Source organism: Leopardus geoffroyi, chromosome E1 (assembly GCF_018350155.1).
Source record: "Leopardus geoffroyi isolate Oge1 chromosome E1, O.geoffroyi_Oge1_pat1.0, whole genome shotgun sequence".
NCBI classification, from domain to species: Eukaryota; Metazoa; Chordata; class Mammalia; order Carnivora; family Felidae; genus Leopardus; species Leopardus geoffroyi.
Genome location: NC_059330.1, coordinates 58747640 through 58760071, shown reverse-complemented (window position 1 = coordinate 58760071; position 12432 = coordinate 58747640). Strand labels below are relative to the sequence as shown.

At 54.1% G+C, this 12432-nt stretch overlaps 1 long non-coding RNA gene across 1 annotated transcript; it reads left to right on the top strand.

Moving 5' to 3' along the window:
• The first annotated feature begins 401 nt into the window (after positions 1–401).
• Positions 402–4593, top strand: LOC123604697. Its single transcript, XR_006715438.1, has 3 exons — positions 402–3061; positions 3877–3980; positions 4108–4593. It is a non-coding gene; the product is annotated as an uncharacterized LOC123604697 (long non-coding RNA).
• Positions 4594–12432: the final 7839 nt, after the last annotated feature.

Below are 12432 nucleotides of genomic sequence, written 5' to 3'. Positions count from 1 at the left end.
GTTGTATGTGCTTTTTTTGTTGAAGAGAAGTTCTTACAACGTAAAATGAACCATTTAATTTTATCTTTTTGAGATTAAAATTAAAAAAAATATTTTTTTTACTTATTTAAAAGTTTTAGAAATGTTTATTTTTGAGAGAGAGAGACACACAGAGCATGAGCAGGGGAGGGACAAACAGAGAGAGGGAGACAGAGTCCGAAGCAGGCCCCAGGCTCCGAGCTGTCAGCACAGAGCCCAGCTTGAACTCATGAATCGTGAGATCATGACTGGAGCCGAAGTTGGACGCTTAACCAACTGAGCCACCCAGGTGCCCCTAATTTAATTTTATTTTAGAGAGAGAGAGGGAGAGAGCACAATGGGGGAGAGGGGCAAAGGGAGAGAGAGAGAGAGAGAGAGAGAGAGAGAATCTCCAGCCAGCTCTGTGTTCAGCAAGGAGCCTGAGGCGGGGCTCAGTCCCACGACTGTGAGATCATGACCTGAGCCGAAACCAAGAGCTAGACTTTCAACCGACTGAGCCCTTCAAATGAACCATTTTAAAGCACACGACTCAGTGGCATTTAGTGCCTTCACAATATTGTGCAAGCACCCCTACTCGTGGTTCCACTGTGGCTGCCTAAGCCCCATGAGCGGGTCTCCCCCACTCCTCTCTTCTCCCGGAACCGCCAGTCTTTCTCCACGGACCCACCCATTGGGCTTCTGTGACTGGGTTCTTCCACTGAGCGTCATGTTGACAAGGTTTAGCCATGAGGGAGCAGGTATCAGAACTTCCTTCCTTTACGTGCAAATACGATTCCATTGCGCTCTCCGTGTTCCCTGACTGATAGATAATATGGGTTGTTTCTACCTTTTGGCTATTAAATGTGCTTCTTTTTGAATGTGTTAACTCGCACGGTGTGCTGGCGGGTCTAAGAAACACCTACGTCTAGAAATAACGACCAGGGAGAGTGATATTTTGCTATGCGTGCGCCACCTGGCAGATGCCATGGAAATACCCACGATTCTGCCGGGTGGGGGCCTCCACCCGTGATTGGGACATTGAAACATTGAACGAGCAGAGGGGTGTGTGGGAAGGAATGTGCTGTTTCTCGATCAAGTTCCCACACCTTCTCATTTCTCCCCGGGTTCGGAGGCCCCGGTCTCGCCTGACTCACCCATTCTTGCGAGAAAGGATCAGAGCCCCGCGCAGGCTGGGACCAGGACCAGGGCCAGGGCCGTGGGGTTTCTGGCTTCCCTGGCTGAGCAAGACCCAAGTGTTTTGGCCGGGAGGCCACTGAGCGTCTGGCAGTGTGTCCTGCTCTGGGCCACGGGCGTGAAGGTCAGCGCGCGGTGGGGACGTGCCTCCGGTGCCCCTCGCACCCACCCTCCCAGCCTCCCAGCCACCAGGCCTCCCGCCCCCTCCTGCCCCTCACCAGCCCTGCCCTCCAGGCTGCCTCTCACTCCTCCTGCTCCTTTGGGGAGACGGAAGGTGTGAGGGCGGCTGTGGGTGACCCCGTGCACGCTGTCCTTTCTTGCTTTGCCCTGATGTTTTAAAAAGCTGCAGCTGCAGGGTGAGAAAGAGGGAGCCTGTACTCTTCCACCATGAAAAGGAACGAAGCCCTGACAACATCCTACGGCAGGGACGGACCTGGAAACGTGCTCCGAGAGAGAACAGACACAACGGGACACGTGGGGTGTGACTGCAGTTCCGTGAGATGTCCAGAACAGGCGGATGCGTGGGGACAGAGAGCAGAGCCCTGTTGCCAGGGATTGGGGAGGTGGGGAGGGAACGGCCCCTAGAGGGGTCGGGCCTCCTTCTGGGGGTGATGAGAAGGTTCCGGAGTGACACAGAGGTGCTGTCTGCACAGCACCGTGAGTGCGCTAAGTGCCGCCGAAGGGTACACTTCAAAATAGTTAATTTTATGTGGGTTTGACCTAAATTAACAACCCCACCCCCGTAGTCCAGCATTTCCCCGGGGCTGCTGGGAGAAGTGAGCCGGACGACCGCTGTTCAAAAGCCACCGACCCGCGGTTGGCCGCCCCGAGGTGACCTCCCTGCTCCGTGCAGGATCCGGGGTCCTGTGGGTGCTGGGAACGCTTCCCTCTCCTTCCGGTTTTCATCCGAGGCCAAGAGCTGGCCGAGCGGGTGTATCACCGTGCACGTGTGAGTCAGGAAGCAGAGAAGGGAGAGACTCCGGCCTCCCTTCTAAGACCTCCCCTGTCTGTAATGAGTTCCGTGACTCCTTCCTTTTGGCAGTAGCTTCTCAGCTGAGGAAAAACTCATGAGCGAAGTAAGTCCGTCCCCTGCGCTGCCTGGGTCGGGGCCAGTGAAACGTAAGGGTCTCGTCTGTTATTTTCACAGGAGGACAAAATGTTCTCACCCCTTTCCCCCCCTCCTCGGAATTGTGAGCTCATGTGGTCTTGGGGGAGTCTGTCCAGAAGAAACCACCTGTGTCCTGAGAGACACCAGGGGCCCCACCGAGATGTGCCCCTTGGTGTCCTCCCAACAGAGCCCCCGGAACCCTCCGGGAAGCAGCCATTCTGATCGCTCACCAGACGCGGGTCTCACAGCAACCCCATGTTCTTTCCTCAAGGGGCAAGGCTGGTTTTTCTGGTGACCCCAAAGCCATCCACGCCGGCAGAATGCTGTGGGCGCTCGGGGTCCAGGTCTATTCTCTATGGGCTTCTGGAATCTAGCCAGAGTGGGTATGTGTGGCCCGAGCGCTGAGAGTGCTGAGTATGTGGGGTGGGGACAGGGGTGCTTGCCGGTTTAGAGACCCCCTACGGTCTGCCCCCCACCCCCACCCCCGAGCTCCTAGAACAGACTGCCGGGAACCAGGTCAGAGGTTTCCAGGGCTCTGTGCATGTGCTCCCCGTGCCCTCCCACCCTCCTCCCATCCTCCTCCTCACCAACAGGTACTGCATCATTTTCAAACGGGGACCTGGGATTCTCTTATCCTTCTATCCATTATCCTTCTATTAAGGTGATGCCTTAATTCACCGCGTGCTTACGGAGTTCCCGTTCTGTGCCAGGCACTGGGGGGACAGTGGGGGCGAGGCAGACCCCCTCCTGCTGTTGCACCAGGTGAGGCAGAGGGGGCCCCCCAGCCGCAGCACTGTTGTGGTGGGCATAGTGGGGGGAGCTAGGAAGCAGGTGAGGGGGGCTGTGCCCTCACGAGGTGTCAGGGGCCCCGTCTCTGCAGAGGGGACCTCTAGCTGACACCGGACGGATGGCTGGGTGTTGGACACAAGAGTGGGGAGCAGCTGGAGAGACCGCCAGGCATGAAGACGTGTGAAAGGCAGGAAGCACATCCCCAGGGACGGGGGCAGCTAAGGGTTGGGTGTGATGATCAGAGTTGCCTTTGGCAAAGGTGACCCTCTGCCTGGAATAGGACAGGGGGGATGGGCAAGCCAGAACAGGTGTTGACAAACAGCCGTGGGCTGTTTTTGTCCTCAAAGCTTTATGGAACCCAGCTGTGCTCATTAGTTTACCTCTTGCCAATGGCTGCCTTCTAGAAGTGGAATCAACGAACCAGAGGCCACTGGCCCACAGTGCCTGACATGTTTACGCCGACCTTTTACAGAAAGCACTTGCGGACTGCTCTGTTACAAAGCTGCCTTAGTTTGGGGTGTTCTGGAAGCAGGGATGAGATAGGTGTGGGCGCGGGTCTGATGGCGATAGGTGCAGGGCATGGGCCGATGGGACCTGGGGCTGGATGGGGTCAGGCAGGGAGAGAGTGGACGTGAGCAGTGCTGACAGAGACCCTGCTTTGAGGGAAGCAGTTCAGGTCCGGGCAGGCCTTGACCACCTGACAGTTCCAGAACCTTCTTTTAGTTTCTTCATGAGACCGGCTCCTTGTGTCTGCAGCTGAATCATGCTCCATGGATCTTCCCTTCCAGGACTCGCTGATGAAACTGAGAGGTGTCTTCACCTTTCTCCTAAACGTGACGTGGGGTGATGAGAACCCATGGTTCCCGGGAGCACCTGTCTCTAAGAGCAACAGGTTTGTCTCCCCAGTCTGGAAGATGGCAGTCTCTGCCCTGCAAGCTCACATTCTATCGGTCCACCAGGACGTGGCACCGTGGGCAGTGAGCTGTGGCTTTAATGTTGGCGGTTCTGTGTCAATACAGGCATAGCGCATCTGCAGGCAACGTTGTACCCGTCTGTCCAGATCGCCACTGGAAATCACACGCCAGAAGCTGAGCCTGGGCCGGTAGGCGGGTCGGGGTTCCTCCGCACAGCATGACTCTTGCCGAGTGCACGGCCTGGAGCTCTCCCTCCTGAACCCGAGACCCGGCTGGGGACACCCAGACGGTCATCTCAGGCTGGAGGAAACCCAGCGGGGCTCTGTTTTCTGAATTCCTGGGGTCCCTTCACATGTAAAAAACGCCTTCACTGAGATGTGATTCCCACTCACACAAGTCACCTGTGGCAAGTGCACAATTCAGTGGTTTTGGTGTACTCGCGGGTGGTGCCAGCATCGCTCCGGTGAGTTTCAGAACGTTGACGGTGAAGGGTATCATCGCCCCATTCCCCCAGCCTCCGGCCACCGCCGATCTGCTTTGTCTACCGGTTTCCCTGTTCTGGGCGTTTCACATACATGGCGTCGTATAGCACGTGGCCTTTTGAGACTGGCTTCTTAGACTGGGTCTCGCGTCCTCCGGGTTCATCCGTGTCGGGCCGGTGTCAGTGCTCCCTTCCTTGTTACGGTCAAGTAATACTCCACTTCAGCTGCCCCTTCATTTCTGACGACCGTCACGTTGGCACTTGCTGCACCAGCAGCTGCGCAAAATGGGGGGCTGGCGCACATTTTCTAGAAGAGGCCAGATGGTAAGTAATTTCAGCTCCATGGGCCAGGCGGCCTCTGCTGCACCTGGTCAGCTCTGCCGCTGTGGCTCGGAAGCGGCTGCTTGAATCTGGGTGTCCGTAGTGCGCACCGTCACGCTCTCCAGCCCCTGGCCCCACCTGCCCCAGGGTCGGTAACCCACCTCCTTGGGAGTGTGCCCTCCCTTCCTGGCACACGCGTCCTAGTGAGACAACCACCGAAAGTATAACGTATCTGCTGGTGGCCAGAGCCCTGGAGAGACAGTGGACGGGTCCAGGGCCCTGAGTGTGCTGGGGTGCCTGTGGGCACACGTGGGTGCACGTGTGCATGCATGGATGCTACTTTACAAGTGGGTTGGGAAAGGCGGCTGGGCAGATGACAGGGAACCCCTGCAGGGGCCAAGGGGCTGGCCTGGTGCTGGAGGAGGCTGTGGTCGGCATGGTAGGGGCAGGTGGAACAGGACCAAGGGGGCCGGCTGGGCAGATCTGTGCAGGATACGGTGCAAAGGGCCTGGGGAGCATAGAGCCGAGGGAACACATTGGGTTGTCCCGTCTTCCTTGTGTGGCTGTGGGCCAGACACTTCACCTCTTTGAGCCTGACTTTCCCCGTGGGCTCCTCGCACCTCTGGGATCGTTGCAAAGTTGAAATCAGGCAGCAGTCGTGCCTGGCACACGGTCAGCGTATGTCTCCACAACCGGTAACGAGAACACTGCCCGCTGCCTGTGGAGGGTAGGGAAGGCCCCCACCCCAGGGATAGGATGCCCACCTCAAGGACCTTCCCAGTAACTAATCTCTCCTTCCTTTGGATAACTACTAATCTTGGAATTATCATTCCTTTCTGGGTTCTAGGAGGTTCTTTGTTCTGGGATGTAACATAATACGAATCTACATTTCTTTAACTAGGGCCTTGGGCCCTTAGGACTAGGTGGGTTTTGGGATTCAAGCTTGTCTGGGTTTTAGGAAGATACCGCAATGTGTCTACATTTCGTGAAAGGCTCAGCGGGTCTGGGGTGGCACTTTGCACCACAGGTGAGCATTTCTGAAACAAAAGCATGGCCTGTCTGTTGGAGGTCAAGAGAGGATGTGACCACTGGTTGGCCCACAAGCTGGCCCTGGACAATCAGAGGCTCCTCCTGTCCCCTGAGCTTGGAACGTATGTTCCATCCACTGTCCTGCTGTTCCCACTGCGAGCCGTCTGCAAGGACGCGGCCCTGAGAGGAAGGTGTAGCTGAGACCTTCTGGACAGTGGATGTGACCGAACTCAGTTATGGCCTCTCCATAAACTTCTACAATTCTGGTGGTGGATGCCAAGCTGTGCTTGTCCTGTGGCGCCCAAGACCCGCCTCATTGTAAGTCCCCTTGCTTCTTAGGCTGGCACCTACCTATCTGAGCAGCCTCCCTCTTCTCCCAGCTCCCCCAGCCCCCTGGCACGGGCCTGTTTCAGACTTCCCTGGGGTTTTTATACGTTGCTTCATCATATCTGCTAGTCACTCCTGGGGGTGGGTACACGGTTACTGCCCTGGGCGCTGGGTCCCAAGGTCAGCTGGCTGGGGAGATGAGGAGTGGGGCCATGAGCCTGGAGTCGGTCTCCAGGGCCGCAGCTACCCTTCTGTCCCCTTGCCTGCTGCGGGGACACGACCTCACCTTCCTCATTCTGGTCGAGGCACAGGGCTTGGCCTCCAGTCCTGGGGCCAGCACCAGGTGCTGAGCAGCCTCAGCAGGGCCAACACTTGACGTGTGTGCTGAGCATTTCCTGATGGCGGCCTGGCTGGGAAGCTGAGCACTCAGGCCCCTGCTGACGCCATGGTCAAAATCGTCTTAGAACTTCTGGTTCAGAATCCCACTTGGATTCTACAGCTCATTCTTTGTTTTATGGACCTTCTACGGAGTCAGATCAGTCCTTGGAGGTAGGCCTGCTGTGTGCAAACAGCCAGGAAGCATTATCTACATCATGTTGCTTCAGAGAGAGGTGGGTAGGCAGAGGTTGCTGATAAAGCCATGAGGCCCGCATTCCTGTTGTGGCTTTTAAATGGGCCCTGAAGCCCCCTGGAAAAGAGGTGTCCTCAGATGTTTTAAATAGGTGTCACTAAACAACAAAGTGCTCTGCAGGACAAAATTCTACTCCATGTCTGAGTCCAGTGCCTTTTATTTGAAAATTGGGGCATTTAGTTATGGCTGGAGCTCGTGCACTGGGATGAACCTGTTTCCACACAGGGAGGGGCTTGTGCCTGGGGTGGGGTGGCCATGCCCACGTTTATTTGAGCTCCAATCTGAGCCAAAGACTTTGGGGTTAGATCTGTAAAGTTTCCAATTTTTTCACAAAAAGTTTAGGCACATGGAATGAGCCTTTTATTTTTTTAATGTTTATTTATTTATTAAGAGAGAGAGAGACGGAGAGAGAGAGAGAGCGCATACACGAGCAAGTGGAGAGGGGCAGAGGGAGAGAGAGAGAGGGAGAGAGAGTCTCAGCCAGACTTCACACTCAGTGCAGAGCTGGATGTGGGGCTCGATCCTACAAGCTTCAGATCTTGACCTGAGCTGATATGGAGTTGGACGCTCAACCAACTGAGCCACCTGGATGCCCCTGGGGTGAGCCTTCTAGACATGTCAGAGTCCATGATGCCCCTCTCAAGGGTTGTAGGCATGTATGGAACGAATTTTCCCAGTGCCTTTGTTTCCTCTCCCTCCACTCTGTCCTCATGCCAGGCCATTGTTCTGGAAGACTCTTGTCACTGGGCACAGTCTTCGGACAGTGGTCCTGAGGGGCTCAGGTGCTCTGGCTACACAGAGAACACGTCCTGGGTGGGAGTCCTGGCTGTGCTGGTTAGGACCCACAGATGTGGGCTCGCACGACACCTCTGGGGCTGTTTACAAGTCTGTACAGGAAGTGCTCTGGGTCAGGAACCTGGGAGTTCTTTGCAAGCTCGACACTCCCACCATTCCGTCTTTGTTTCTTGCCCTTGCTTATCCCCTCGGCAAAACTGTTAGCCTGCTCTGGATTACCTACTGTGTGAAGCTGAAAAGAAAAAGAGCAGTATTTATTTCAAATTCACACCGTTCAGATGTTCTACTCATTTATACGAGCCACATACGGGACTTGCACGAATTGGCGAGACCTTCCTGTACAGGTACCCCAATGTTTATTTTTGAGAAACTAAAATAACTTGAAACAAATCAAGGAATCAAGGTGTAGGACAAGCAGATAGTTTTAAAAGTCAAATGGTGTCCCAAGGTTGCAGAAAACACCCACAGCCTCCCCTCTCCCTACCTCCGCTCACATTCTTATCTGCCCTTAGCAGTTTCTTCCAGAATTTACCTCCTTAGTTCAGGCTGCTGTAACAAATTATCATAGACAAGAGTGGCTTCAACAACAAACATTTGTTTTTCACAGTTCTGGATGCTGGGCAATCCTCGATCAAGGGACTGACAGATCCTGTGTCTGGTGAGGGCCTGCTTCCTGGCTAGGATCTTTCTTTTAGATCAGATTTTTAACTTACTTACACCCCTCCCTCCCTCCCCCTCCCTCTCTCCCTCTCTCTCTCTCTCTCTTTCTCTCTTTCTTTCTTTTCTTTCTCTCTCTCTCTTTCATTTTTTAAGTAATCTCTATACCCAATGTGGGTCTTGAACTCACAATCCTGAGATCAAGAGTCACACACTCCACTGACTGAGCCAGCCAGGCATTCCTCCCTCCCACCTCTTTTTTAAGATCTATACCTCTTTTTGATATTCTTCCAGCTTCTCCAAATAGTATCTCAATTTTTGGTTAAATCTACATACAGATTTTCTTTATTATGATTATCATAACTACAGCTTTTTTGTTTTGGTACTTTTTGTTTATTCTAGAATAATCACTTAGGCTTAGGTACACCTTCCAACATGCTTTCCATGCCAGCTTCCACCTGGTCAGGCCTGTCAGTTTATCGGCCCTCTTTTCTCCTTGGAGACGTTGTTCTGGAACCGTCGGACTCTTGCCCCGTCACGCAGGTACCCTCCAGACTGCTACCTGGTTCTGGTCCAGAACTTTATTTTACTCACTCCTGTGATGGAGTTCATGCTTCCTGGATCTTGCAGCTTTCCCTGCTTGTTTCCTACCTAGTCTTAGCGGAGTTCATTCTTCTCTAATATCTTCAGATGCCTTCTTCTCACGTTCAGTTCACAGTCGGCTTGAGTATGGACTCCTAGTTTTGAAATCATTTTTACCTAGAATTTTGAAGGCATTTTTCCCACTGAATTCTGGTTTCCATGCTGCTATTGAGAAGTCTGATGCCATTCAGATTTTTGATCCTATTTTATGACCTAATTTTCCTCTCTCTGAAAGCTTTTATCCTTGGTGTTCTGAAATGCCATAAAAGTACGCCTTTGTTCTTTTATTGTTTGGAAACTTGGTGTGCCCTTCAGTCTGAAGGCTCGTGCCCTTCAGTTTTGGGAAAGTTTCTGGTATTATTTCTTTGATAATTTTATTCTCTTGATTTTCTCTGTGTTCTCGTTCTTAAATTCCTATTTGTCAGATGATGGATCTCCTGGCTTCATCATCTAACTCTAATTAGAAAAAACATCTCCCATTGTCCATTTCCTTCACTTTCGGTTCTGTTTTCTGGAAAACTTTCTTAGCTTTATTTTCTGGTGCTTCTACTGACTTCAGATTTACGTTCTTATGTTTGTAACTTCCGGGCATTTTTGTCTCTGATTGTTTCTTGTTTCATCCATGCCTTGCCTTTCTTCATCTCAGGGAAGATAAACCTTTGTGGTTTTCTTCTCTTTGCAAAGTATGTACTTATACTAGTTATCAGTACTACGTAGCAGATTACACCCGGACATACTTTTGTGGCTTAAAACAACATTTCCTGTCTTACAGTTTCTGTGGGCCAGGAATCTGGCAGGACCTAGCTGGGTGGTTCCGGCCCAGGATCTCTCCTGAGTTTGCGGTCAATGTATCAGCTAGGAACGGAGTGACTTACGGCATGGATAGAGACGAGGATCTGCTCCGAAGCTCAGTCATGTGGTTGGTGGCTGGAGGCCTCCACTCATCACCACATGGGCCTTTCCATATGGCTGCCTGACATGGCAGTTGGCTTCCTCCAAAAGTGAGCGATCAGGGAGGGAGAGAGAGAGTACTAAGATAGAAGCTGCAATGTTTTTAATAATCTAATCTCAGAGGGAACGATCGTCTCTTTGGCCGTATTGTATCAGTCATGCCAGCCAACCTTGGCAGGGGTTGGGGACCACACAGCGCATGAGGACCAGGAGGGAGCCAACCCGCAGGAGGCTGGCTACCACAGCACTGGCTCTGAATGTCACCCATTTGTTGTTTTGGTTTCTGTTGTTCACCCTGGAGACTTTTCTCAAATATCTGGTGACCTATGTCTGTCCCAACACACTTAAGAGTGAAGTGCACAAGCTGATTGGAGGCTGTGTGTACGTGCCTGCGTGGGGAGCTTGTAGACTGTCTCTATATTTGGGTTCTTCCCAAATTGAGGATTTGACGGCAGGAAATTTATTTAGGAGGTGAAAGACACCCCAGTTGGGTAGTGGGTTGTGGAACACGGAAGGGAAGGCTAACAAGAAAGGGTGCGTTACGAGACCAACCACTGCTGCGTGTGTTTGGAACTCGATCCTGCGGAGAACTCTGAGAAATGGGGCGAAACACACCCCTCAGGACTACCCCACCTGCATGATGATGGAGCAGGGGCATTGATGCCCTGTTCTGAATCACTGATTGAGGACTATGGGGGAGGGTAAAGTCAGGACCTGTCCACCTGCTACAAGAGGGCAGAGCAGTGTTCTGAGGTTTTAGGGGAACCTGCAGACACGAGATACAGGTACCACTGTTGGAGTCTACAGGAGCGCTCAGGAGTGGATGAGGTCTGAGCACTGACACTGGCCATGGGCTTCACCGCAGGGAGGGACAGACAGCTTGCTTTTTAGTTCGATTCCCAAATGTCAGTATATTTGTAAATCTTTCCTCTGGAGGACGTTTTAGTCTCTGCAGAGAAGGAGCCTCTGATCTCTTGCCTAGGGTGGGGTTGAGGTCCGGCTTCTGGTGTTCTGGAGCTGGCAGGGGGGTTGGCTGGGTGGGGCTGTTGCTCTCAACATGGACACTTCCATTCAAGCCTCTTCTTGTTTGACACTGTGCCCGACCCCACCCTCCGTGAGCTGATATCCCTGAGTCTGGGTCTGTCTTGTTTACTCCCCCAAGAATGAGTCTCAGGTCACCCCTAGAGGTGTGGGTGGAGGGGGGAACCTCATTGTATGGAGCTTGGGCAAGGTCCCCGGGACTCCACTGGACTTTGCCACACCTGTGCCTCATCTCGGTCTTCCAAGTATTCAATTTCCACGATTTGGGGAAGTTCTTTGGGCACACACCAGCGAGGTTCCCCCCCCCCCCCCAACCTGCAGGTCATGACCTTTGTCCCGTTCCCTGGCCAGGTCACCCAGCTCTCTCAGCCTCCCGATGTCCTCACGCTGGGGACTGCACGTCTCTCATTCGGTGTGTTTCTGCTTTTCCACCTCCTTGTTTAGGGGACCGTTGACATAAGGCATCGGAAAAGTCTCAGTCCCCCATTTCAGTATCTATCAGTCACAAAAAGTTCTTTCAGTCCTTGGGAACTTGCAGTGACATTTCCCTTAGAAAACTTGTTTTCAATAAAACGGCTAGTCAACGCAGAATTAGACTGGTTCTTCCGCGCTAATAAACCCAGACGTCTCATGTCTTCACCCAGTCAAGACTTACCCCTCACTAGCGCCAAGTCCAATGTAGGCTGCGCCGCCCCCATCCGACCCGTGGCTAAGCCATGCGTAGTGCCACTCCGCGGTGGCCACGGCGGGGCACACTGGGGTCGCCGTGGTGTGAGCGGGTGCACTTCAAGCGCCGGGGCCTGAACTGCCCACAACCCACCCGCCACGTGGTGCCTAGCGGCGCGGTAGGGCGGCTGGGAAACCATGAGGACGCAGGCGCACTCAGAGAGCACGAGGCTCCGCCCTGTGGTGAGGGCGGCTGGGAAACCACGATGCCGCATGCGTACTTGGAGAGCACAGGACTCCGTCCTGCCGCGAGGGAAGCTGGGAAACGACGACGACTCGGGTGCGGGTGAAAAGTAAGCGGCCCCGCCCTGCCGCCAGGGAGGCTGGGATACCGCGATGACGCATGCGTGCTTGGAGAGCCGGGCCAGAGCCCGCGCGGAGCCCGCGGGTCAGGTCACCGCCTTCGGGGTGTCTTCCAGCCTCGGAATCAGGAAGGGCGCGGACCCGGAGGAGGTAGATGGGCCTGTGGCGGGGCCACGGCGGGCCTCCTCTGCTGGCACGCCTCCTCCACGGCCTACAGGGTGCGCCTGGCGTCGTTTTGCCGGTCAGGGTTTGCGGAGCTCAGAAAGCAGAACGGACACCGCGGCCGCCTAATTTTTCCGTGACCTGCCGCGGGGAGGACGGGGAACATTCGGCGAGTCCTGGCTGTCGGCCTGGGCTGCTGGCGAGATCTCCGTCACTGCCCGCGACCCCCACACCAGGCTGCCCTGCGGGTCTGTTCGTGGGTCCGTCTTGGCCACGAGAAGAGCTCGCCTCGCGTGTCCCCAGCGACGCTCACCAGCCCATCCAGTGAGTCTCGTGGTGTCCTGGGATGCTTCCTGTTGCCGAC